This window comes from Ranitomeya imitator, chromosome 4 (genome assembly GCF_032444005.1).
Source record: "Ranitomeya imitator isolate aRanImi1 chromosome 4, aRanImi1.pri, whole genome shotgun sequence".
Classification (NCBI taxonomy): domain Eukaryota; kingdom Metazoa; phylum Chordata; class Amphibia; order Anura; family Dendrobatidae; genus Ranitomeya; species Ranitomeya imitator.
Window position 1 is genome coordinate 637099347 of NC_091285.1, and position 27769 is coordinate 637127115.

The following is a 27769-nucleotide window of genomic DNA, read 5'->3' on the forward strand; positions in this document are numbered from 1 at the left end:
GCCGCTCCCATACGCCAATCCATCTTTTTCAGCTTCCATAAAAGACCGCTAAACTGGCTCATGTGTGTGCGGGTAAGAGACCATGTTTGTAAGCTTGTGTGTATGTATCGTGTCTAGTGTGTGACTTGTGGGTATGTGTCATGTGACTAGTGTGTATGTATCCTGTGTCTAGTGTGCATGTATCCTGTGTCTAGCGTGTGACTGGTGTGTATGTGTCCTGTGTCTAGTGTGTGACTGGTGTGTATGTTTCCTGTGTCTAGTGTGTGACTGGTGTGTATGTATCCTGTGTCTAGTGTGTGACTGGTGTGTATGTATCCTGTGTCTAGTGTGTGACTGGTGTGCATGTATCCTGTGTCTAGTGTGTGACTGGTGTGTATGTTTCCTGTGTCTAGTGTGTGACTGGTGTGTATGTATCCTGTGTCTAGTGTGTGACTGGTGTGCATGTATCCTGTGTCTAGTGTGTGACTGGTGTGTATGTTTCCTGTGTCTAGTGTGTGACTGGTGTGTATGTATCCTGTGTCTAGTGTGTGACTGGTGTGCATGTATCCTGTGTCTAGTGTGTGACTGGTGTGCATGTATCCTGTGTCTAGTGTGTGACAGGTGTGTATGTTTCCTGTGTCTAGTGTGTGACTGGTGTGTATGTTTCCTGTGTCTAGTGTGTGACTGGTGTGTATGTATCCTGTGTCTAGTGTGTGACTGGTGTGTATGTATCCTGTGTCTAGTGTGTGACTGGTGTGTATGTTTCCTGTGTCTAGTGTGTGACTGGTGTGTGTGTATCCTGTGTCTAGTGTGCATGTATCCTGTGTCTAGTGTGTGTCTAGTGTGCATGTATCCTGTGTCTAGTGTGTGACTGGTGTGTATGTATCCTGTGTCTAGTGTGTGACTGGTGTGCATGTATCCTGTGTCTAGTGTGTGACTGGTGTGCATGTATCCTGTGTCTAGTGTGTGACTGGTGTGTATGTTTCCTGTGTCTAGTGTGTGACTGGTGTGTATGTATCCTGTGTCTAGTGTGTGACTGGTGTGTATGTGTCCTGTGTCTAGTGTGTGACTGGTGTGCATGTATCCTGTGTCTAGTGTGTGACTGGTGTGTATGTATCCTGTGTCTAGTGTGTGACTGGTGTGTATGTTTCCTGTGTCTAGTGTGTGACTGGTGTGTATGTGTCCTGTGTCTAGTGTGTGACTGGTGTGTATGTGTCCTGTGTCTAGTGTGTGACTGGTGTGTATGTTTCCTTTGTCTAGTGTGTGACTGGTGTGTATGTTTCCTGTGTCTAGTGTGTATGTATCCTGTGTCTAGTGTGTGACTGGTGTGTATGTGTCCTGTGTCTAGTGTGTGACTGGTGTGCATGTTTCCTGTGTCTAGTGTGTGACTGGTGTGTATGTGTCCTGTGTCTAGTGTGTGACTGGTGTGTATGTATCCTGTGTCTAGTGTGTGACTGGTGTGCATGTATCCTGTGTCTAGTGTGTGACTGGTGTGTATGTTTCCTGTGTCTAGTGTGTGACTGGTGTGTATGTTTCCTGTGTCTAGTGTGTGACTGGTGTGCATGTATCCTGTGTCTAGTGTGTGACTGGTGTGTATGTGTCCTGTGTCTAGTGTGTGACTGGTGTGCATGTATCCTTTGTCTAGTGTGTGACTGGTGTGTATGTTTCCTGTGTCTAGTGTGTGACTGGTGTGCATGTATCCTGTGTCTAGTGTGTGACTGGTGTGTATGTGTCCTGTGTCTAGCGTGTGACTGGTGTGTATGTATCCTGTGTCTAGTGTATGACTGGTGTGTATGTGTCCTGTGTCTAGTGTGTGACTGGTGTGTATGTTTCCTGTGTCTAGTGTGTGACTGGTGTGCATGTATCCTGTGTCTAGTGTGTGACTGGTGTGCATGTATCCTGTGTCTAGTGTGTGACTGGTGTGCATGTATCCTGTGTCTAGTGTGTGACTGGTGTGCATGTATCCTGTGTCTAGTGTGTGACTGGTGTGCATGTATCCTGTGTCTAGTGTGTGACTGGTGTGCATGTATCCTGTGTCTAGTGTGTGACTGGTGTGTATGTTTCCTGTGTCTAGTGTGTGACTGGTGTGTATGTATCCTGTGTCTAGTGTGTGACTGGTGTGTATGTATCCTGTGTCTAGTGTGTGACTGGTGTGCATGTATCCTGTGTCTAGTGTGTGACTGGTGTGTATGTGTCCTGTGTCTAGTGTGTGACTGGTGTGTATGTTTCCTGTGTCTAGTGTGTGACTGGTGTGCATGTATCCTGTGTCTAGTGTGTGACTGGTGTGTATGTGTCCTGTGTCTAGTGTGTGACTGGTGTGTATGTATCCTGTGTCTAGTGTGTGACTGGTGTGTATGTGTCCTGTGTCTAGTGTGTGACTGGTGTGTATGTGTCCTTTGTCTAGTGTGTGACTGGTGTGCATGTATCCTGTGTCTAGTGTGTGACTGGTGTGCATGTATCCTGTGTCTAGTGTGTGACTGGTGTGTATGTTTCCTGTGTCTAGTGTGTGACTGGTGTGCATGTATCCTGTGTCTAGTGTGTGACTGGTGTGCATGTATCCTGTGTCTAGTGTGTGACTGGTGTGTATGTGTCCTGTGTCTAGTGTGTGACTGGTGTGTATGTATCCTGTGTCTAGTGTGTGACTGGTGTGTATGTTTCCTGTGTCTAGTGTGTGACTGGTGTGCATGTATCCTGTGTCTAGTGTGTGACTGGTGTGCATGTATCCTGTGTCTAGTGTGTGACTGGTGTGTATGTATCCTGTGTCTAGTGTGTGACTGGTGTGTATGTATCCTGTGTCTAGTGTGTGACTGGTGTGTATGTGTCCTGTGTCTAGTGTGTGACTGGTGTGTATGTTTCCTGTGTCTAGTGTGTGACTGGTGTGCATGTATCCTGTGTCTAGTGTGTGACTGGTGTGTATGTGTCCTGTGTCTAGTGTGTGACTGGTGTGTATGTTTCCTGTGTCTAGTGTGTAACTGGTGTGTATGTGTTGTGAATTCTGTGGCTGAGTTCACTTCTGTGGTCACAAGTGGTATTGCAGTCTCTGGGCTTCCTCCCTCAGGTGTTTTGGTGAGCTCGTTGGCTGCCTTGCTATTTAGCTCCACCTGAGTCTGTCTTCCTTGCTCCTTGTCAATGTTCCAGTGTTGGATCTGAGCTACTGCATCTTTCCTTGGGCCTGCTGCTCTGCTAGATAAGTGCTTCTAGTTTGTTTTCTGTTTTTTCTGTCCAGCTTGCTATTAACTTTTGCTGGAAGCTCTGAGAAGCAAAGGGGTGCACCGCCGTGCTGTTAGTTCGGCACGGTGGGTCTTTTTGCCCCTTTGCGTGGTTTTCGTTTTAGGGTTTTTTGTAGACTGCATAGTTCTCTTTGCTATCCTCGCTCTGTCTAGAATATCGGGCCTCACTTTGCTGAATCTATTTCATTCCTACGTTTGTCTTTTCATCTTGCTAACAGTCATTATATGTGGGGGGCTGCCTATTCCTTTGGGGTATTTCTCTGAGGTAAGTCAGGCTTGAATTTCTATCTTCAGGCTAGTCAGCTCCTCAGGCAGTGCCGAGTTGCATAGGTAGTGATAGGCGCAATCCACTGCTGCTTATAGTTGTGTGAGGATAGATCAGGTACTGCAGTCTACAGAGATTCCACGTCTCAGAGCTCGTCCTATTGTTTTTGGTTATTGCCAGATCTCTGTATGTGCGCTGATTACTGCACGCTGTGTTGCCTGATTGCCAGCCATAACAGTACAAGGAGCCTCACCAATGATTCCCAATAGAGGGAAAAAAGAAATCCTGACATCATTTTTTTTTCTTAGCTCTGTCTTCAGTCTTTTTTTTCCCCTAGACATTAGAGTGCTTCAGGACACAGCTGTGGACATGGATATTCAGGCTCTGTGCTCCTCAATGGATAATCTCGTTGTAAATGTACAAAAGATTCAAGATACTATTGATCAGAAATCGATGCTAGAACCAAGAATTCCGATTCCTGATTTGTTTTTTGGTGACAGAACTAAGTTCCTGAGCTTCAGAAATAATTGTAAGCTATTTTTGGCCTTGAAACCTCATTCTTCTGGTAATCCTATTCAACAGGTTTTGATTATTGTGATGAGGGAACAGCCGCCATCTTGGAACAGGCATGCTATCAGATTGGCGTGACTCCATTTTGTCTCCTGGACACAGGAGTGCTCCTGGCCCCCACCTTTGCTAATGAATAGAGTTCCTATTAGTATGCTAACGGGCTGAGCTCAGTGTAAACTGTAGACGGTAGTTCAAAGCCCCATGAGGAAACCACGCCACCAGGGGGCTTGGAAATGCTTGGGGGCTTAATTAAAACACGCATGCCAAGTGGCCACTGGATACACATCTATTATGGCAGCCCAGCCAAACCGTCTCCAACATGGAATTGTGAATTATGGACGCATCGTCCGAGGTACAGGCTCATAAAAAATATTCTCCTTACCCTAAAGAAATTGTGCATCCAACAGTGTGACTCCCGTGACGGTGGAAGGTCTGAAACCCGAGATATAGGGATCAGCCTCCCACAGGGACCGAATGGGTCCAGGTTTGATCCTAGTACGACCGGCAGAACAAACCACAGGCGCTGGTACTGCCCGTGTGCTGATCCGATCATCCTGAGAGAAGTTATCCCATTTATTAGATATTGGAATAAATCTTGCAGGGAGACAGAGGGGGTGGAGATTGCTAAGCCCACCCAGCTGCAGGCAGGGGGGCTCAGCCAGGTATAAGAAGACGCTGAGGTCACTGGGAGGGACTCACTCCACAGAAGAAGATGATGATGATGACATCTTAAGGAACAGGGTATGCCAGCCAGAGGGGAGCAAGCACATGCTTTCTGGGGGCTGCCCGGCAACTAAGTTTTTGGACCTGCGGAATGCTATGCCCCCCGGCTTCCACAAGCGACCTTCGACCTGGTAAATGGACCTCCAGCTTTATACCTTTAAGCCTTGTATTATTGTTGTTATATTGTACTCTGACTGTAACTCTTGATATATTGTGATTGTATATTTCTTGTAATTATCTAGTGCGCCCTTAAGGCAATTAAATCATAAATTAATTTTGGGCTGATCCTTTTACTCTGATTGCGAATCTTAGAATACCCAGGGTGGGTAACAGGGCAGTCTCCCCGGCGGCCATTTGCTCTAGGTGCAGTCCCTTTACTGACCTGAGAGACGAAGGGGGCGCCGGAGAGCTGGACCTGTGTAGTGACGTCACGGATTGGTGACGTGGGAGGAAGGGGTAATCCTTCACAGTGGTGGCAGCGTACGTGGGATCAGAGTAATAGTGTGCGTGGGACCCCTACTCCCAGACACTAAAGACTACCAGTGGTAACTTTCACTGCTGGGGTCTTAAGGTCAGCCCAGCACTAGACGGTCAGAGTGTAGATATAATAAGTTGTGTGCAAGGTCAGGGGTACAGCTGTGTCAGTAACCAGAGGTTCCAAAGATGGCGGAGGGCACCAGGAGTGCAGTGAGGGCGCAGGCCAGTGCTATGGCTTATGAGGAGGTGGTGGTGGACGGTACTGTTCCAGGCGAGGGGGAGCTCAGCCCAGACTCCCCAAGGAGCCAGCCACCCGTGCTTAGTCCGGCAAGGGACTACCCACCACCTACCCGCCCCAGCCTGTCCACATCAGCGGCCCTTGTTGCAGCGGCAGTGGCACGTCTCGAGGCGGGTAATGAAGACGCCTATGTGAGACTCATGGCAGCTGCAGAGAAAGCAGCGGAGGCCGAGCGTGCAGAACGCCGTGAAGCAGAGGAGCGGGAGAGGGCAGAACGCCGTGAGGCGGCAGAGCGAGCAGAGAGAGCGGCAGAGCGAGAGCGTGCAGAACGCCGAGAGGCGGCAGAGCGGGCAGCGGAGCAAGCAGCGGCAGAGAGAGCAGCGGAGCGCCAGCACCGTCTGGAGATGGCTCAACACGGGCTCCCGCTGCATGCCCCAGCACCACCAGAGTCCAGGGCTTCCAAAGTCCGGGCCGAGGACTTCCCTCTGCTTGAGAAGGATGGAGACCTGGATTCCTTCTTGCTGGCCTTTGAAAGGACCTGCCTTCAACACCATCTGGCCCCGGATCAGTGGGCAAGATACCTGACCCCCCGTTTGAGGGGTAAGTCCCTGGAAGTTTTGGGGGACTTACCTGCCGGGGCGGAGCAGGACTACAGCAGCATCAAGCGGGCCCTGATCCAGCACTACAACCTCACCCCAGAGTCTTACCGCAAGAAGTTCCGGAGCCTGCAGCGGGGCCCAAAGGACACCTGGACCGACCACATGCGGGCGTTGCTGAGAGCTGCAGAGCACTGGACCTCGGGTCTAGCGCTCACCACCCGCCAGGAGGTCCAGGAACTGTTCGTCATGGAGCAGTTCTTGTGGAACTGCCCAGAGGACCTCCAGCAGTTCCTCCGTGACCGGAAACCGAAGGGGGCTTCTGCTACAGCCGCCCTGGCAGATGAGTATGCCAATAGCAGGGCGCCTGAGCCGAAGAAGCCTGCCAGCAGCACCTGGAGAGGGGGTAAGCCCAATCCTGCCCCTGTTCCCCCAGCCCCCAGAGTGCAAGGGGTGTACCCCCCTGCTGCCCTCTCCAGGCCAGGCGCAGAACCCAGACGTTGTCATCACTGCAACCAGCTGGGACACTTCAAAGCTGCATGTCCCCAGCGTCTTAAGGCCCCATCCCTGTCCCCGGAACCGTCCACTGTTTTATGTGTGGGAGGGGGTGGTGGGAGGTCCCTGGACAATTACCAACCCGTCACTATCGGCTGCTCAGCAGTCGTGGGACTGCGGGACACAGGCGCTGAACGAACCCTAGTACGTCCTGAGGTGGTGTCCCCTCAAGACTTGGTGCCAGGGAGAACCCTGTCCGTCTCCGGAATTGGAGGCGTGGAACCGGCGCTGCCTGTCGCAAAGGTGTTTTTGGACTGGGGTGCCGGGAGGGGAATGCGGGAGGTGGGAGTAACGTCGAATATTCCTGCTAATGTATTACTTGGGACCGATTTGGGGCGGCTAGTGTCTCAGTATGTGGCCACTGAACCCCCAAGTTCGGCTCCCCAAGAATGTCATGACTCTACTGTGAATGTTGATGTGTTGAATGTGCCTCCAACAGTGGGGGAGGGAGTGAAACCTGAGGGTACTCCATACACTGACACCACACACACAGGGCTCACAGTGAGGACAGGTGAGGAGACTGTAGGGGAGAGCTCAGAGGTGGAGGGAGGGGCTGCTATGGGCAGTGTAGGGCCCCTAAGTGAATCCCGCCTGCTGAGTCTAGGGCCCCTGCAGGAAGAGGAACAGGCCATGGGGGGAGGAGGCGTCCCAGGAGAGGAACCACCAGGTAAGACCCCAGGGCAGGAGTTCCCCACACCCGGGATGTCAGGAGGGCAGGGAAGTCTGCCTGACCCGGCGACTTGGTCAGGAGCCGGGGGGAAGCAGGCGCTACCCATGGACACAGTGGTCGTGGCCGCTGTCACCAGGAGTGGGAGCGCCGGAGCCCAAGGAGCCTTGCAGAGGTCCGACGGCTTCCCCCTCTCTGACCAAGTGGCTGCCGAGTCAGACAGCAGCCAGGAGACAGATCCCGGGGAGCTGACGGTGGATGTGGCGGTGTCGTCCATTCTTGCCACATTGAGTCAGGGATTTCAGGAAGCGTTGGAAGCTGATGCTAGCCTGAAAGCTCTTAAGGAGCAGGCGGCACAGCCTCCTGGGGAGTCAGACCGCGAGCGGGTGGTCGGGGACCAGGGACGGCTGTACCGGGTAACGGTCCAGCAGGGTTCACCGGAGGCGTGGCCCAGGGACCGACAGTTAGAGGCAGCCTCTGAGAGAGAGAGAGAAGGAGGAGGGGGCAGAGACAGCCTCAGGGAGAGAGAGGAGGGGGCAGAGACAGCCTCAGAGAGAGATGGAGGAGGAGGGGGCAGAGACAGCCTCAGAGAGAGAGAGGAGGGGGCAGAGACAGCCTCAGAGAGAGAAGGAGGAGGGGCAGAGACAGCCTCAGAGAGAGAGAGGAGTGGGCAGAGACAGCCTCAGAGAGAGACAGAGGAGGAGGCGGAGGCCGCCTCAGGAAGAGAGGGGAGGAGGCAGAGACAGCCTCAGAGAGAGAAGGAGGAGGGGGCAGAGACAGCCTCAGAGAGAGAAGGAGGAGGGTCAGAGACAGCCTCAGAGAGAGAGAGGAGGGGGCAGAGACAGCCTCAGAGAGAGACAGAGGAGGAGGAAGAAACAGCCTCAGAGAGAGGGAGGAGGGGGCAGAGACAGCCTCAGAGAGAGAAGGAGGAGGGGGCAGAGACAGCTTCAGAGAGAGGAGGGGGCAGAGACAGCCTCAGAGAGAGAGAGAGATGGGAGGGGGCAGAGACAGCCTCAGAGAGAGAAGGAGGAGGGGGCAGAGACAGCCTCAGAGAGAGGAGGGGGCAGAGACAGCCTCAGAGAGAGAGAGAGATGGGAGGGGGCAGAGACAGCCTCAGAGAGAGAAGGAGGAGGGGCAGAGACAGCCTCAGAGAGAGGGAGGAGGGGGCAGAGACAGCCTCAGAGAGAGAAGGAGGAGGGGGCAGAGACAGCCTCAGGGAGAGAGAGGAGGGGGCAGAGACAGCCTCAGAGAAAGACGGAGGAGGAGGGGGCAGAGACAGCCTCAGAGAGAGAGAGGAGGGGGCAGAGACAGCCTCAGAGAAAGACGGAGGAGGAGGGGGCAGAGACAGCCTCAGAGAGAGAGAGAGGAGGAGGGGGCAGAGACAGCCTCAGAGAGAGAGAGGAGGGGGCAGAGACAGCCTCAGAGAGAGAGAGGAGGAGGCAGAGACAGCCTCAGAGAGAGACGGAGGAGGAGGCGGAGACAGCCTCAGCGAGAGAGAGAAGGAGGAGGGGGCAGAGACGGTCTCAGAGAGAGAAGGAGGAGGAGGCAGAGCCAGCTTCAGGGAGAGAGAGGAGGGGGCAGAGACAGCCTCAGAAAGAGGGGAGAGGCAGAGACAGCCTCAGAGAGAGAGAGGAGGGACAGAGTCAGCCCCAGAGAGGAGGGGGCAGAGACAGCCTCAGAAAGAGAAGGAGGAGGGGGCAGAAACAGCCTCAGAGAGAGACCGGAGAGGAGGCAGAGACAGCCTCAGAAAGAGGGGAGAGGCAGAGACAGCCTCAGAGAGAAAGAGAGAGGAGGGACAGAGTCAGCCTCAGAGAGGAGGAGGCAGAGACAGGCTCAGGGAGAGAGAGGCCGAGACCATAGTAATGCTGATGGGTTGCCCCGGCAAGGAGAAGGTGTGGAAGGGCGCATGGGGGAACACAGGAATGTGATGCCCCCTAGCGCCCTCTAAAGCAGGGAGGTGTGATGAGGGAACAGCCGCCATCTTGGAACAGGCATGCTATCAGATTGGCGTGACTCCATTTTGTCTCCTGGACACAGGAGTGCTCCTGGCCCCCACCTTTGCTAATGAATAGAGTTCCTATTAGTATGCTAACGGGCTGAGCTCAGTGTAAACTGTAGACGGTAGTTCAAAGCCCCATGAGGAAACCACGCCACCAGGGGGCTTGGAAATGCTTGGGGGCTTAATTAAAACACGCATGCCAAGTGGCCACTGGATACACATCTATTATGGCAGCCCAGCCAAACCGTCTCCAACATGGAATTGTGAATTATGGACGCATCGTCCGAGGTACAGGCTCATAAAAAATATTCTCCTTACCCTAAAGAAATTGTGCATCCAACAGTGTGACTCCCGTGACGGTGGAAGGTCTGAAACCCGAGATATAGGGATCAGCCTCCCACAGGGACCGAATGGGTCCAGGTTTGATCCCAGTACGACCGGCAGAACAAACCACAGGCGCTGGTACTGCCCGTGTGCTGATCCGATCATCCTGAGAGAAGTTATCCCATTTATTAGATATTGGAATAAATCTTGCAGGGAGACAGAGGGGGTGGAGATTGCTAAGCCCACCCAGCTGCAGGCAGGGGGGCTCAGCCAGGTAGAAGAAGACGCTGAGGTCACTGGGAGGGACTCACTCCACAGAAGAAGATGATGATGATGACATCTTAAGGAACAGGGTATGCCAGCCAGAGGGGAGCAAGCACATGCTTTCTGGGGGCTGCCCGGCAACTAAGTTTTTGGACCTGCGGAATGCTATGCCCCCCGGCTTCCACAAGCGACCTTCGACCTGGTAAATGGACCTCCAGCTTTATACCTTTAAGCCTTGTATTATTGTTGTTATATTGTACTCTGACTGTAACTCTTGATATATTGTGATTGTATATTTCTTGTAATTATCTAGTGCGCCCTTAAGGCAATTAAATCATAAATTAATTTTGGGCTGATCCTTTTACTCTGATTGCGAATCTTAGAATACCCAGGGTGGGTAACAGGGCAGTCTCCCCGGCGGCCATTTGCTCTAGGTGCAGTCCCTTTACTGACCTGAGAGACGAAGGGGGCGCCGGAGAGCTGGACCTGTGTAGTGACGTCACGGATTGGTGACGTGGGAGGAAGGGGTAATCCTTCACAATTATTATTTCTTTTTTGCGCGGCGACCCACAGGACTGGGCGTTTTCTCTTGCACCAGGAGATTCTGCATTGAGTAATGTTGATGCATTTTTCCAGGCGCTGGGATTGCTTTACGATGAGCCTAATTCAGTGGATCAGGCTGAGAAAAATCTGCTGGCTTTATGCCAGGGTCAGGATGATGTAGAAGTATATTGTCAGAAATTTAGGAAGTGGTCAGTACTCACTCTGTGGAATGAATCTGCACTAGCGGCTTTGTTCAGAAAGGGTCTCTCTGAAGCTCTTAAGGATGTAATGGTGGGATTTCCTATGCCTGCTGGTTTGAATGAGTCTATGTCCTTGGCCATTCAGATCGGTCGTCGCTTGCGCGAGCGTAAATCTGTGCACCATCTGGCGGTATTGTCTGAGAGTAAACCTGAGCCTATGCAGTGCGACAGGACTATGACTAAAGTAGAACGGCAAGAACACAGACGTCTGAACAGACTGTGTTTCTATTGTGGTGATTCTACTCATGCTATTTCTAATTGTCCTAAACGCACTAGGCGGTTCGATAGCTCTGCCGTTATTGGTACTGTACAGTCCAAATTCCTTTTGTCCATTACCTTAATGTGCTCTTTGTCATCGTATTCTGTCATGGCGTTTGTGGATTCAGGCGCTGCCCTGAATCTGATGGATTTGGATTATGCTAAACGTTGTGGATTTTTCTTGGAGCCTTTGCGGTGTCCTATTCCGTTGAGAGGAATTGATGCTACAGCTTTGGCCAAGAATAAGCCTCAGTACTGGGCCCAGCTGACCATGTGCATGGCTCCTGCACATCAGGAAGTTATTCGCTTTCTGGTACTGCATAATTTGCATGATGTGGTCGTGTTGGGGTTGCCATGGCTACAAACCCATAATCCAGTATTGGATTGGAACTCTATGTCGGTAACCAGCTGGGGTTGTCAGGGAGTACATGGTGATGTTCCATTTTTGTCTATTTCGTCATCCATTCCTTCTGACATCCCAGAGTTCTTGTCTGACTTTCAGGATGTATTTGAAGAGTCCAAGTCTGATGCCCTACCTCCGCATAGGAATTGTGATTGTGCTATCGATTTGATTCCTGGTAGTAAATTCCCTAAGGGTCGTTTATTTAATTTGTCCGTACCGGAACACACCGCTATGCGCAGTTATGTGAAGGAATCCCTGGAGAAGGGACATATTCGCCCATCGTCGTCACCATTGGGAGCAGGGTTCTTTTTTGTAGCCAAGAAGGATGGTTCGCTAAGACCGTGTATTGATTACCGCCTTCTTAATAAGATCACTGTTAAGTTTCAGTATCCCTTGCCATTGATTTCTGACTTGTTTGCTCGGATTAAGGGGGCTAGTTGGTTTACTAAGATTGATCTTCGTGGTGCGTATAATCTGGTGAGAATCAGGCAGGGAGATGAATGGAAAACGGCATTTAATACGCCCGAGGGTCATTTTGAGTATCTGGTGATGCCGTTCGGACTTGCCAATGCTCCATCTGTTTTTCAGTCTTTTATGCATGACATTTTCCGTGAGTATCTGGATAAATTCTTGATTGTTTACTTGGATGACATTTTGATCTTCTCAGATGATTGGGAGTCTCATGTGAAGCAAGTCAGAATGGTTTTCCAGGTACTGCGTGCTAATTCCTTGTTCGTGAAGGGATCAAAGTGTCTCTTCGGTGTGCAGAAAGTTTCATTTTTGGGGTTCATCTTTTCCCCTTCTACTATCGAGATGGATCCGGTTAAGGTTCAGGCCATCCAGGATTGGACTCAGCCGACATCTCTAAAAAGTCTGCAGAAATTCCTGGGCTTTGCTAATTTTTATCGTCGCTTCATCTGTAATTTTTCTAGCATTGCCAGACCATTGACCGATTTGATCAAGAAGGGTGCTGATTTGGTTAATTGGTCTTCTGCTGCCGTGGAAGCTTTTCAGGAGTTGAAGCGTCGTTTTTGCTGTGCCCCTGTGTTGTGTCAACCTGATGTTTCTCTTCCATTCCAGGTCGAGGTTGATGCTTCTGAGATTGGTGCAGGGGCGGTTTTGTCACAGAGAGGTTCTGGTTGCTCAGTGTTCAAACCATGTGCTTTCTTTTCCAGGAAATTTTCTGCTGCTGAGCGTAATTATGATGTGGGCAACCGAGAGTTGCTGGCCATGAAGTGGGCATTCGAGGAGTGGCGTCATTGGCTTGAGGGTGCTAAGCATCGCGTGGTGGTATTGACTGATCATAAGAACCTTACTTATCTTGAGTCTGCCAAGCGCTTGAATCCTAGACAGGCCCGTTGGTCGTTATTTTTTGCTCGTTTTGATTTTGTGATTTCATACCTTCCGGGCTCTAAAAATGTGAAGGCGGATGCTCTGTCTAGGAGTTTTGTGCCCGACTCTCCGGGGTTATCTGAGCCGGCGAGTATCCTCAAGGAAGGAGTCATTGTGTCTGCCATCTCCCCTGATTTGCGGAGAGTGTTGCAGAAATTTCAGGCTAATAAACCTGATCGTTGTCCGGCCGAGAAACTGTTCGTCCCTGATAGGTGGACTAGTAAAGTTATCTCTGAACTTCATTGTTCGGTGCTGGCCGGTCATCCAGGAATCTTTGGTACCAGGGAGTTGGTTGCTAGATCCTTCTGGTGGCCATCTCTGTCACGGGATGTGCGTGCTTTTGTGCAGTCCTGTGGAATTTGTGCTAGGGCTAAGCCCTGCTGTTCACGTGCCAGTGGGTTGCTTTTGCCCTTGCCGGTCCCGAAGAGGCCTTGGACACATATTTCGATGGATTTCATTTCTGACCTTCCCGTTTCTCAAAAAATGTCGGTCATTTGGGTGGTCTGTGATCGCTTTTCTAAAATGGTCCATCTGGTGCCCTTGGTTAAATTGCCTTCCTCCTCTGATTTGGTGCCTTTGTTCTTCCAGCATGTGGTTCGTTTACATGGCATTCCTGAGAATATTGTTTCTGACAGAGGTTCCCAGTTTGTCTCGAGGTTCTGGCGAGCCTTTTGTGGTAGGATGGGCATTGACCTGTCTTTCTCCTCGGCCTTCCATCCTCAGACTAATGGCCAGACCGAACGAACCAATCAGACCTTGGAAACATATCTGAGATGTTTTGTTTCCGCTGACCAGGATGATTGGGTGTCATTTTTGCCGTTGGCTGAGTTCGCCCTTAATAATCGGGCCAGCTCGGCTACCTTGGTCTCTCCATTTTTCTGCAATTCTGGGTTCCATCCTCGTTTCTCTTCAGGACAGGTTGAGTCTTCGGACTGTCCTGGTGTGGATTCTGTGGTGGACAGGTTGCAGCAGATCTGGACTCAGGTAGTGGACAATTTGACCTTGTCCCAGGAGAAGGCTCAGCTTTTCGCTAATCGCAGACGCCGTGTGGGACCCCGACTTCGTGTTGGGGATCTGGTTTGGTTATCTTCTCGTCATATTCCTATGAAGGTTTCCTCTCCTAAATTTAAACCTCGTTTTATTGGTCCGTATAGGATTTCTGAGATTCTCAATCCGGTGTCTTTTCGTCTGACCCTCCCAGACTCCTTTTCCATACATAATGTATTCCATAGGTCGTTGTTGAGGAGATACGTGGCACCTATGGTTCCATCTGTGGAGCCTCCTGCCCCTGTTTTGGTGGAGGGGGAATTGGAGTATATTGTGGAGAAGATTTTGGATTCTCGTGTCTCTAGACGGAAACTCCAGTATCTGGTCAAATGGAAGGGTTATGCTCAGGAAGATAATTCCTGGGTTTTTGCCTCTGATGTCCATGCCCCAGATCTTGTTCGTGCCTTTCATGTGGCTCATCCTGGTCGGCCTAGGGGTTCTGGTGAGGGTTCGGTGACCCCTCCTCAAGGGGGGGGTACTGTTGTGAATTCTGTGGCTGAGTTCACTTCTGTGGGCACAAGTGGTATTGCAGTCTCTGGGCTTCCTCCCTCAGGTGTTTTGGTGAGCTCGTTGGCTGCCTTGCTATTTAGCTCCACCTGAGTCTGTCTTCCTTGCTCCTTGTCAATGTTCCAGTGTTGGATCTGAGCTACTGCATCTTTCCTTGGGCCTGCTGCTCTGCTAGATAAGTGCTTCTAGTTTGTTTTCTGTTTTTTCTGTCCAGCTTGCTATTAATTTTTACTGGAAGCTCTGAGAAGCAAAGGGGTGCACCGCCGTGCTGTTAGTTCGGCACGGTGGGTCTTTTTGCCCCTTTGCGTGGTTTTCGTTTTAGGGTTTTTTGTAGACTGCATAGTTCTCTTTGCTATCCTCGCTCTGTCTAGAATATCGGGCCTCACTTTGCTGAATCTATTTCATTCCTACGTTTGTCTTTTCATCTTGCTAACAGTCATTATATGTGGGGGGCTGCCTATTCCTTTGGGGTATTTCTCTGAGGTAAGTCAGGCTTGTATTTCTATCTTCAGGCTAGTCAGCTCCTCAGGCAGTGCCGAGTTGCATAGGTAGTGATAGGCGCAATCCACTGCTGCTTATAGTTGTGTGAGGATAGATCAGGTACTGCAGTCTACAGAGATTCCACGTCTCAGAGCTCGTCCTATTGTTTTTGGTTATTGCCAGATCTCTGTATGTGCGCTGATTACTGCACGCTGTGTTGCCTGATTGCCAGCCATAACATGTATGTATCCTGTGTCTAGTGTGTGACTGGTGTGCATGTATCCTGTGTCTAGTGTGTGACTGGTGTGCATGTATCCTGTGTCTAGTGTGTGACTGGTGTGCATGTATCCTGTGTCTAGTGTGTGACTGGTGTGCATGTATCCTGTGTCTAGTGTGTGACTGGTGTGTATGTTTCCTGTGTCTAGTGTGTGACTGGTGTGTATGTATCCTGTGTCTAGCGTGTGACTGGTGTGCATGTATCCTGTGTCTAGTGTGTGACTGGTGTGCATGTATCCTGTGTCTAGTGTGTGACTGGTGTGTATTTGTCCTGTGTCTAGCATGTGACTGGTGTGTATGTATCCTGTGTCTAGTGTATGACTGGTGTGTATGTATCCTGTGTCTAGTGTGTGACTGGTGTGTATGTATCCTGTGTCTAGCGTGTGAATGGTGTGCATGTATCCGTGTCTAGTGTGTGACTGGTGTGTATGTGTCCTGTGTCTAGTGTGTGACTGGTGTGTATATATCCTGTGTCTAGTGTGTGACTGGTGTGTATGTATCCTGTGTCTAGTGTGTGACTGGTGTGCATGTATCCTGTGTCTAGTGTGTGACTGGTGTGTATGTATCCTGTGTCTAGTGTGTGACTGGTGTGTATGTGTCCTGTGTCTAGTGTGTGACTGGTGTGTATGTGTCCTGTGTCTAGCGTGTGACTGGTGTGTATGTGTCCTGTGTCTAGCGTGTGACTGGTGTGTATATATCCTGTGTCTAGTGTGTGACTGGTGTGTATGTATCCTGTGTCTAGTGTGTGACTGGTGTGCATGTATCCTGTGTCTAGTGTGTGACTGGTGTGTATGTATCCTGTGTCTAGTGTGTGACTGGTGTGTATGTATCCTGTGTCTAGTGTGTGACTGGTGTGTATGTGTCCTGTGTCTAGCGTGTGACTGGTGTGTATGTGTCCTGTGTCTAGCGTATGACTGGTGTGTATGTATCCTGTGTCTAGTGTGTCACTGGTGTGTATGTGTCCTGTGTCTAGTGTGTGACTGGTGTGTATATATCCTGTGTCTAGTGTGTGACTGGTGTGTATGTGTCCTGTGTCTAGTGTGTGACTGGTGTGTATGTGTCCTGTGTCTAGTGTGTGACTGGTGTGTATGTATCCTGTGTCTAGTGTGTAACTGGTGTGTATGTGTCCTGTGTCTAGTGTGTGACTGGTGTGTATGTGTCCTGTGTCTAGTGTGTGACTGGTGTGTATGTGTCCTGTGTCTAGTGTGTGACTGGTGTGTATGTGTCCTGTCTAGTGTGTGACTGGTGTGTATATATCCTGTGTCTAGTGTGTGACTGGTGTGTATGTGTCCTGTGTCTAGTGTGTGACTGTTGTGTATGTGTCCTGTGTTTGGTTTGTATATGGCACATGTCTAATTAATACAATCTTCCTGTGCTTATAGAATATCATTGTTCTCGGCAGCACTTGTCTTGTTTACAGAAAATTATCTGCTGCCGATAAGGATGCTTTTAACCCCTTCACCCCGAAGCCTGTTTTCACCTAAGTGACAGGGCCAATTTTTACAATTCTGACCACTGTCACTTTATGAGGTCATAACTCTGAAACGCTTCAACGGATCCTGGTGATTCTGAGATTGTTTTCTCGTGACATATTGTACTTTATGATGGTGGTAAAATTTCTTCGATATGACTTGCATTTATTTGTGAAAAAAATGGAAATTTGGTGAAAATTGAGACAATTTAGCAATTTTCAAACTTTTAGTTTTTATGCCCTTAAATTAGAGAGTTATATCACATAATATAGTTAATAAACAACATTTCCCACATGTCTGCTTTACATCAGCACAATTTTGGAAACATCATTTTTTTTGTTAGGGAGTTATAAGGGTTAAAATTTGACCAGCGATTTCTCATTTTTACAACAAAATTTTCCAAACCATTTTTTTAGGGACCACCTCACACTTGAAGTGACTTTGAGGGGTCTATATGACAGAAAATGCCCAAAAGTGACACCATTCTAAAAATTGCACCCCTCAAGGTACTCTAAACCACATTCAAAAAGATTATTAACCCTTCAGGTGATTCACAGGAATATTTGGAATGTTTAAAAAAAATTGGTGGATGCTTTCCTGAAACGGAAAGTACTTGCAAGCAGCATAATACAAAGAATAGCAGGTTTACCCAGAATCCTTTGCAGTAGGCGGAGCTATGCAAATCATCTCTTTCCACCCCTGTCTAATCCACAGCGCTTGGAATCGCTTTCTCTTTCGTCCCGCTACATTTAGCCCAACTTGGGTCTCTCCCTAAGGTGGCTAGCATGTATGTAAAAAAAATTGAACATTTGACTTCTTTTCACAAAATTTTTACTTCAGATCCAATTTGTTTTATTTTAACAAGGGTAACAGGAGAAATTGGACCACAAAAGTCGTTGTACAATTTGTCCTGAGTACGCCGATACCCCATATGTTAGGGTAAACCATTGTTTCGGCACATGGCAGAGCTCGGAAGGGAAGGAGCACCATTTGACTTTTCAATGCAAAATTTGCTGGAATTGAGATCGGACACCATGTCGCGTATGGAGAGCCCCGATGTGCCAAAACAGTGGAAACCCCCCGCAAGTAACCCCATATTGGAAACTAGACCCCACAAGGAACTAGATGTGTTGTGAGAACTTTGAACCCCCAAGTGTTTCACTACAGTTTATAACGCAGAACCGTGAAAATAAAAAAATATATTTTTTTCCACAAAAATGATATTTTAGCATCAAAAATGTTATTTTCTCAAGGGTAACAGGAGAAATTGGACCCCAAAAGTTGTTGTCCAATTTGTATTAATAGGGAAAAGAAAATATATAGCCTTGAAAAGGACTTTTGTTTTTCGGTTACAGCAGCAGTATACCTATGGAAGGACTGTAAGGCAATAAACCCTACCTATATTCCTCTAATCCAAAACTATCCCTCCTCCACCAGCTATCCCTATACTGAATGCCGATAACAGCAGTTTTACTAGAGAAAGCGCAGTATGTAGCCCTGAAAAGGACTTTTGTTTTAATGGTGCAGCAGCCGGTATACAAGTACAGCAATAGCAATTAAACACTGCCTATATGCCTGCTCTAATCTCAGCTCTCCCTCCCAGATCCACTCTCCCTTAAATGCTTCCAGAGGACATTGTGTCGAGCATCGCATCATCAGGGCTCATATAAGACCCAATGACACGATGCGGCTGTCCAATCACAGTAATGCCAGTAGCCAACATGGCTATGGCATTACTGTGTATGGAAGGCAATTATGGCATGTTTATTAGCTGTCTAACAGTTGCAAAACATGTGGGGGGGACTTGAGAAAGGCGCTTGAGGACCCGCGATACTTGACCGAGTAACGAGTGTAGCCAAGCACCGCGATGCTTGATCAAAGTATGAAGCCGCGGCGAGCGCGCTTTCTCATCACTTCTAGATACACCTCTGGCTCATAATGTATATAGGGGGCTATGTGTGGTCTCATAATATATGCAGAGGGCTATGTGAGGGCTCATATTGAATATAGAGAAGCTATGTGGGGGCTCCTACTATATATAGAGGCTATGTGAGTTCTTACAATGTATGTAGAGGGGCTATGTGAGGACTAATACTGTATGTAGGAAGCTAGGTGTGAGCTCTTACAGTATATAGAGGTATACAGGGGAGCTGTACATGGGCTCATATGGTATGAAGGGGGTGTCAGCATGCATAATTCTGCTCAATATTAAGTTATGCAATAATTCTTAATATAAAATAATAATTGTAATTATCATGTAAATATAAATATTAAGGAGAATTAATTTCAAAATATACTTTCCCACAGCGTGGTTCCAAGAGCGGTATTTTCCTGTATACTGGCCCTTGGAACACTTCTATGTGAGGACATACGTTCTTTTTTTTAGCAGACTCGCTTTAATACTAGTGGCATAACGACTGGTGTCTGAGTGCCGTTTTGAACTTTAACTATTTTTATTCTAATTTTTACTTCTCGACAACAGGTGGTTGTCACCCAAACAGGCAGCTAGAATCCCCAAAGAACCTTGTGTCTTAGGCCAGTGGAATATATATATATATTTCAGAATTAATTTCAGCCTATTGGTTCCCCCCTCCACATCAGTCACTGTCTGTCATGTAGCCCCTTGGGAAAATTAATTGTCCAACCCCGGAATTTATAGTAACATTGGTTATAGTGTCCTCTCCTATTCACTGGCCATTTATCCTACAGTAGTATGTCCACCTCCCCATCCAACCATCCATATAATCTAATCTTGTGTAATACTGGGATAAATGGGTTATTATTGTCGATTTATCACTGTTCAAATCAGTAGAAACTACTCCGGAATTACATTTTATAGCAATAATGACATTGTATAAAAGTTTTAAGAGGTCAAGGTGGATAATTAGAGTTCATTTCATTTATATGGTAATGAATTGCTTGTGTGGCCTGGTCCCTTTATATAACAACTGCTGCTCCTGTTGATGATGTCATGGAATGTTGTGGTTTCTGGCTCCGCCCCCTTGCATTATGACATCACACACATTGTGTAAGGAGCCGCAGAGCCAACATTCCATTTGACAGTTGCAGACAGCGGAGAGAGAGGTAAGTCGTGTCTATGTCATCTCTTGTTGTGTCCTTCATTCTCTTCTATCATCTATTTCTCATTTAATTTTTATTCATTAAGCAGTCTGTATACTATATAATACAAGCACCTCCAAAACAAAGAGTGAACCCCTCAGATTAGGTGATGTCCAAGTTTTACAGCATTTCTTCCAATAGTAAAGGGAGATGTGACAGGATTTATCTTCAAGTACAGAAATGACAATGACTTCCCGATTATCCATCATATTTTATTGGTTTCTGACTTTCTTGCTCATCAGGTCCATAGATTAGTTAAAATTGAGAGAATCCCCGCAGCCATAACTGGAACATGACGACTTCTTGACTTTTAGGCCATGAATTGTTATAGAATCATGCAAATCTGGGAGATTATAGTTATATCCTGTAAAACGAACACATGTAACCTGGAGATAATTATTGGGAAATTCTTGTACAACACCGATGTATATACATATTAGCACCATAGGTACTGAAACTATTCAAATATTCCCCCATATTGGTAGGATTCATATTGTTTGATGCCTGGTATATTGGGCAATGCACTTCAGTGGAAGCCAGCAGTAACAGCCGACACTTGTAAGGTCACGGAATGTGGTGGTTGTTGGCTCGGCCCACGTTAGCTGTTGCTTGTTATGTCTTAGAGCAGGGGTGGGGAACCTCAGGCCCCAGGGCCATTTACGGCCCTCGATGGCCTTTTATCAGGCTCCAAGCTGATTCTCAGGGACCGCGTTCTTGGGCAAGGAGCTGTATTTTGATTGCCACCAGCTCATTATTTTCTTCTTGCTCTGTTAGCACACACGTAGTGTTCACCACTGAACACTGAAGGGCATGCAATGAAAGATTACGTCCTGATACCAATGCCATAGTCAGGATGTACTTTGTGGGCGGACTTTGTACGGCCCCCAAGGATGGTATAAATATCCAAATCGCCCTTCGCAGAAAAAAGATTCCCCACCCCTGTCTTAGAGTGTTGGGATTGTTGATTCTGCCCCCATTAGATGCGTCATATGATGTCAAGGATTGTGGTGGTTGTTGGCTCCACCCACATTAGCTCTTATTTGTCATGTCACCAAATGTTTTGGTTGTTGGTTTTGCCCCCATTAGCTTCTACTTCTGAAGTCACCAAATAGGGATGGTGGCCCTTCAGAAGAGAATGGTTCTTGACTACCTGTTAGCAATTGAAAGGGGCACCTTTGCTGTTATAGGTGAGGAATGCTGCTCCTAGATTGAAGATGCACATGATTCAATAGAGAAACATGGATAAAGTAAAGGAGCTGCAATAAAAAAGCTAGAGATATATCCAAGGAGGGATGGAATCCCTTTTTCTGGATGGGGTTTATCAGAGTTAGGTTAAACAATATATTGTCAACTTTGCTAAAGCCCATAATGGTAATGATAGGATTGATTGTATTGAGCTTGATTGCCTGGAAATTACTAATGTGATGTGATTCTCATTGCAGGAAATTAATTATACATTGGAGCTACTGGCAGACACAGACAGAAGAGGATCTATATGCAAGAACAATATATGAGCCCTTTGCAGCCCACTAACTCATCATTAAGCACAATATCATCTGCTTTGGATGTGGAAATGGGTCCCCTTACCTCATGGCCCGTGTTCAGTTGCACAAGTTGCAACAACAACATGTACGCCCCTGTCCACCCCTGAATGTAACCATAGGAAGGATGACTACAGCTACAGAGGTGACCGTCTGATAGCCTAGCTCAACTACCCACCTCTCCTGAAGACCCTTTCAGCTTTTTGAGACTTGGGTGGAGGACATCATCTCTGAAAATAGGGTCCCACAGCTGCACCCCAACAGTTTGAGCAGCACTCTTAGTTGAGGGCCGCAAAGGGAGGGGCGTAGCCTCTTGCTTTGTATAGACCCACTGAGGATGATTTCATACTCTGGGTCTGTGATCACTCCTAGACTATATTTGGGGGCAGTGTTCTGGATCAATGCGTTGAGAAACACGTGATGGTGTCTCCGCGGTGTTGGATGTTTTGGTCTCCACGAGGTCAATCATCCGTGCCTTTATACACTCCTAGACTGTTACTTGTGGTGGGATGCAGGTCTGGACAGCTGTCGTCATCCTATTAGATAGATAAGAATTACTATATGTGTGTTTATGCTTTAAAGGGAATCGGTCGCAGCTGAGATGTATATGACCTATTAATATGGGCATACAGGTAATAGAAATGTTAAGCTAGTCCTAACTGTGTGCCTCATGTTAATGGTCCTGTTGTTGAAAAATATTATGGAAGCCTGGAAGAAATCTTTAACATACAGACAGTATATAGCATTTCTCCACAACACAATCTTTTTTTTGGTTGTCTTCTCTTGTTATTGGCACTGCAATTTTTCACATTATGTAATTGACCAAAGGATTTAAACTAAATGACTCTTATGAAAAATAGATTTAGTTAGCAAAATATTTAGTGGGAATGTGTTATGAAGCTTTTATGTTTTGGGCATTGACCACTCTCTGGTTATTGTTAAGCATTGTGTTTGTGAGATGATTAAAAGGCACTTAGTGCAGAAATTCAGCATAGCCTATATTTCTATTTCCCATATTTCATATTTGGTGCCGAAATTCAAGAAAGGCCATATTAATAAGAGCTCTACATCTCAAACACATTCCTCAACAATAACCAGAAAATTGCCAATCCTTTTAATCATAGTTTAAAGTTAAGCAAGAATTTACTTTAAAGTTTGTCACCCCTTATATCATAAAATAATAAACAGAAACTGCTTTTCTAATAAACTGACATGTCCAGAAGAGATCACTTATTAGCAGTCACCTCATTATCATAACAGGCAGGATTACAATGAGAGATAACAGAATTCACCATTCACAGTATGTAGTGTCACAGCTCACCTCTTCCCCCTTCCTCCAAAATGACATCTGCATGCCACTAAAACATAAGAACATGAATAGAAAACTCTCCCAAGGAAATAGAGTTCCCTATAATGTCTTATGATATATACAGTATATATATATATATATATATATATATATATATGTATATGCCCAATGTCCTTATCTCCAAACAGACAAGAGAGCAGCTTTCATAAATGTACAGGAAACAGAATTCAATAATCTGCAATCAGAAATACAGATTATAAAAAAGATTATCATAATCTGATTTCAATTTAGTTTTAAAAATGTATGTAGCACATTCCCTTAAAGAAAAATAATGAAAAATATACCTAAAAAGAGTATTGGATATTTTAAGAAATGTTTAATAGGTTAGAGTAGAGTAGAGTAGGGCCCTGCCAAAAGAGTCTACCTTGTCGTGGTGGCAGGCTTAAAAAAATCTGTTGGTCAAAACAAAAGCTGATGGTTATGTACGTGATATTGTTCCATGGCAACTGTTACAGTGTAATTGGTTTAAACGGGGGGGGGGGGGGGGCAGAAGAGTTTTTCCAAGGGTGGGCGGTGGGACTGTGGAAAGTTCGACGGGTGGAGGCGCAACTGGGGTGGAGCCTGGAGCCTCAAAGGAACCTGAAAATGTTGCCAGTATGGGGCCCTGAAATTCCTTTTGGCAGTTCTGTTCAGGAACATAGCTAGCTTACATATGTGATAATGAAACTATCAAAATGGTGAGATATTGTGAAAGAAATAAAAATTCCATTGTCTTATCCTTGATCTTAATATCTCTTGGTACATGTATCAGAGATAGAATAATTGTTATTGCTTTGCAATAGTTCCTTCTCCCATTTTTCCTTAATTTTCCAGTTTCCCCATATTTTTCCTTCATGTTGTTTAACTCCATTTTGTATAATAATTAGAACATTTTCAATAAAACAATTTAAACAAGAAATAGAATATCTGCTTAGTAAAAAAATGCTTTTGTGCTCCTTCGTGAACATCATGTGCTAAAGAAGAGCCACGTCCAGCTGTACCAAGCTGAAGGATGATAATGTACTTTATTTGGTCACTTCACAAACATTCTTGATGATGCCCTTCAGGAGGTGACCAGTTGGCATTGCAGAGATTTTTCTTTTCTCATGCCGAATTAGAATGAGAAAAAAAAATTACAGATCTGCTCTGCCCCATGGTATAACTGTAAGGAGGTGGCGAAGAACCTCATTGCTTCCCCTCTCTCTCCTATGTGATGCTCTCTTATCCCATGCCTTTGTATTATGTGTATTAATGTTTTACTGTAATGTTTGCAATGTGTCTGTGTTTGCCCTGTTTTGATGTGCTGCCAGGTATGTTAGCTTAGGGAAAGGAACTGGTTAACTTTTTGGGCTGGACTTGCAGCCTCAAGGGAGCTGGAAGCTCCTGCTTGAGTTCAGAGATCCTGGACATGTTTGCCCAGGGCAGAAGCTTAGCAACAGCCGGAGCATGGCCAGACCCCAGGAGGGAATAGAATCTGTTGCCCTGAACTTAAGGACAGTAACAAGGGCCCAGGAGTACTTAAGGGCCCCGCCAAAGGGACTAAAAGCATCCAGATTCCAGCGTAAGGACTACTGCCTCTTTCAGTCGCCGTGGCTGTTGTGGGTATGGCCGTGGACAAAGCTAGGGAGAGGGCAGAAGGAAGCCAGTGTTCGTACTTTATTCATTTCCTTTTATTAAATTGTTTCCCTGTTGGAGTGCACCTGTGTCTGGAATGCGTTTGTGCTATCTCCCTTATATAAGCTTTCAGGACAGCCGCAAACTAGCCATTAGGCCCCTGACCATGGCACCAAATTCTAAAGCCTCCACACAAGTTCTTCTCTACAAAATCCCATGAGAGCTCTAGGCAACAGGCTTCCTGCACTTTCCCCGATATAAGCTGCCAACAGTCCAGAAATAACAGGACAGTCCAGAAAAATGGGGCACTTTTTTGCCCAGCTTGTAAAAAAAAATGAAGGCTGCAGTCCCTGAATTTTATTCATCCCATCCTACCCCAGGTACATGTGGAGAGATATCTATTCCTGGGGGAAGGAGAGTGGAAGAATAACTTCTGGTCACCTGCAAAAAGGAAACAAAAAGAGATAGAAAGGATGACAGATATAATTGTCACCTCAGGCCTCTGCCTATCCAGTCAAAGAACAATCTATGCCTTGTATAAATGGTCAGATAGTTAGGAGAATCACCCAACATGTTCCGTGGACACCTGAAAAAGTGAAGGGATTTCTCTCATCGATCACCAAACCACAGAGCAATCCATATGCGTTTGCAAATGAGCTGTATAACATTAGTCAGTTACAACCCCACATGGAGAGACTTGTTGCAGAAAATTAAAACAATAGCTGGACAGATTGATGCTTCTGCCATCTGCACAAAACTTATTCTGCCATCTAACCCAAATCAGCAAGAAAACTCCTCTCAAAAAGCATTGGAGTATCCAAAGCAAAATGGGAGAGGTTTTTGCTCCCCAGTCCTGGGTAAGGGTGACAAATATTCATCAAAAGGCGAAGTAAACAGTTAAGGATTACATTGAGAGATTTAGGCCGGCAGTTGAGGAGACAGTAACGAGCCTGAAGGACCAAGGAATGGGAAACATGTTGATTGCCATCTTGGTGCCTGGATTGAATAAGGAGACTCATTCATTTTTGATCATGCTGATTGGCATGAGAAGTCAGTCCCAGCACTGAGTTTGGCTAGTTCATTTCAAAGGAATGTTCAAGAAGTGGAGGAAAAGAAATTCCAGAAGGTAATAATTAAAATGCCTATAAACAAACAATGGGAAAGATCAGGCTAAAAAGGGTGTTCCCTGGAAGGGTGGACCTCGTTAAGGTGAAGTGCTACAATTGTGATGAACTGGGCCACTTCTAGAAGCAAGTGTAAGGCCCCAAAGAAAAAACTGCAGGAAAGGAGCAATTGACATGAAGGGCTTCCAGTTCTACCACTCATCTCTGAAACTAGGGGTGTGATGCCATTGTTCACTTTACCCTCTCTGGTATGCTCTTTACCACAATAGAGTGTCTGGTGGACACCGTAGCAGCCTACAGGGTCCTGCAGAAATCTGAAGTCTCTACTCTGAAGGCCACAGGATTAATTGAAGTTGTAGGCCTAGATGGTAAACCCATTATACAAGAAAACAGAAACCCCAATAATGATAGAACTCATCATCACTTCACTCTCTTTCATCCTATGACGCTAGTCACTACTCATGGACTAGCCGTGAGGCAGAGTGGTCAAGAGGTTCAAGGTTAAAAGCCAGGAAGGTATGTCAAAGACCGAGGGATAAGACAAACACATAGTCAGGGGCAAAGTCCAAGGTCTGGTAATTAAAGTCAGAATACGTCAAAGGCAAAGGGATTATACAAGCGGGTAATCGAAGGCAAATCCTAGGTCTGGCAATGATAGATCAGAATAACAAAATACCGAGCTCAGCATCAACACACCACTGAGCTTGAAGCTACAATTGTCAATGATCTGACATTGTCAGTCAGCTAAATAGCCTGGCAATTATCCAGGATGGAAAACACCTGTAGGAATCTAAAACTCAGAACAGCCCGATACACCCCTGCTATCCATAGGGCGGCTGAGTGTCACTCACAGCCAGGGCCGGGACAAGGTACTTTATTTTGGTGCCATAGGCAAATTAAGCTAACCGCACCCCCATCATCACCCTGATGAACTCTCAGCTCTCAAGTAAAGGAATGAGTTAGAGACTGAGGTAAAAGGATTCCTTAAGTACCCCCTCTTTTTCACTAAAAACATACTGACAAAAGTAAAAAAAAGTGATGAACTTTAGGGGTGAGGCTCAATAGAGAGTGCGTTTTCAAAGTTAGATATGAAACCAGTGTCGGACTGGGTTGCCAAGGGCCCACCAGTAACATTGATTTGGGGGGGGCCATTTTTCACCTCATACAATTATTACACTTCCCTCGTTCACAAATTTACCTGTATCTCTATATAGTAATAAACTGGGTTGTTTGGTTAATGAATGATAAAATGCTGCTTTTTTTCTGCACAGAGTGAATCAAGTGAATTATGCCAAGCACTGCCCATACAGTGGGGTTGGGGGCCCAGATCTACACAAGGGCCCACCGGGGGATTCCCCTGTTACCCTATTGGCCAGTCCGAGCCTGTATAAAACAGTCATTGTTTGTGGACCATTTACACAATACAAGGGATAAATAGCGATATTCATCCCTGACGTCCAATATTTTGCATGTCAGGTCCAAGGACAGTCATGGAAAATAATATGAATTAACTATAATGGGAGCTGTTTAATTTCAATTAAAGTTTCCATCATTTGGCAGATGTCTTAATGGAATCTAAACAGAGGGATACAGATATGTATGATTGTTTTATAAAGAAGTACTCCCATCAAATTGTTTATCCTTTTAAGGCCAAGTTCACACTTTCAGTATTTGATCAACATTTTACATCAGTATTTGTCAGCCATAACCAGGAGTGGGTGATAAATACAGAAGTGGTGATGTGTTTCTATTATACTTTTGCTCTGATTGTTCCACTTCTGGTTTTGGCTTACAAATACTGAATGTGTGAACATGGCCTAAAGGGGACATCCGAGACTTTCTGAAAAGCAAAGTCTAAGCACTATAACAGGCAGGTAGTTGTTACTTACTTGCTTGCTATGCCTTTACGCCGTTCTTCCCCAACACAGAGCAGTCATAGACAACTCCTGCCGGAGATTTAGCTGCCTCTTACGCAGTATTATATATTATATATTACTGTCATGTGCATATCTATGCTTATTAACCAGTTTTTTCCTTCCCCAGGCAGCATTTGCTTACTGGCTGGTATCATTATGTGGCCTCTTATAATGACCAGCCTGGACACAGTTCGGGTACGTTCTCTACCATCCCTGTGGATGTCCATCCTTTCCTCCCTTTACATCGTCACATCCTTCCCCTCCTCCCTCCTGGCTGGTACCGGCCCCTTTGCCTTTTCTTTCTCCACTCTTTACACCATATACCTCCCTTTCTCCCTCTTATCGGTCCTGCTTGTTGGTATTGCGCACGCGCAACGTGACCCTATCTGGTATCGCGGTGTGCGCATGTGCATTTCACCTTAGGGACGCTGTTTTGACTCCGGTCACCATGCTGCTGCTATGGCGTGGATCGCGCCTTCTGGCTCCCTCTCCTATTCCCCACACACAGCGGTATGTAATTATTCTTACTTAGCATGCTATTTAATCCGATCATGCGCCTATTATCACTTCTCCTGACGAAG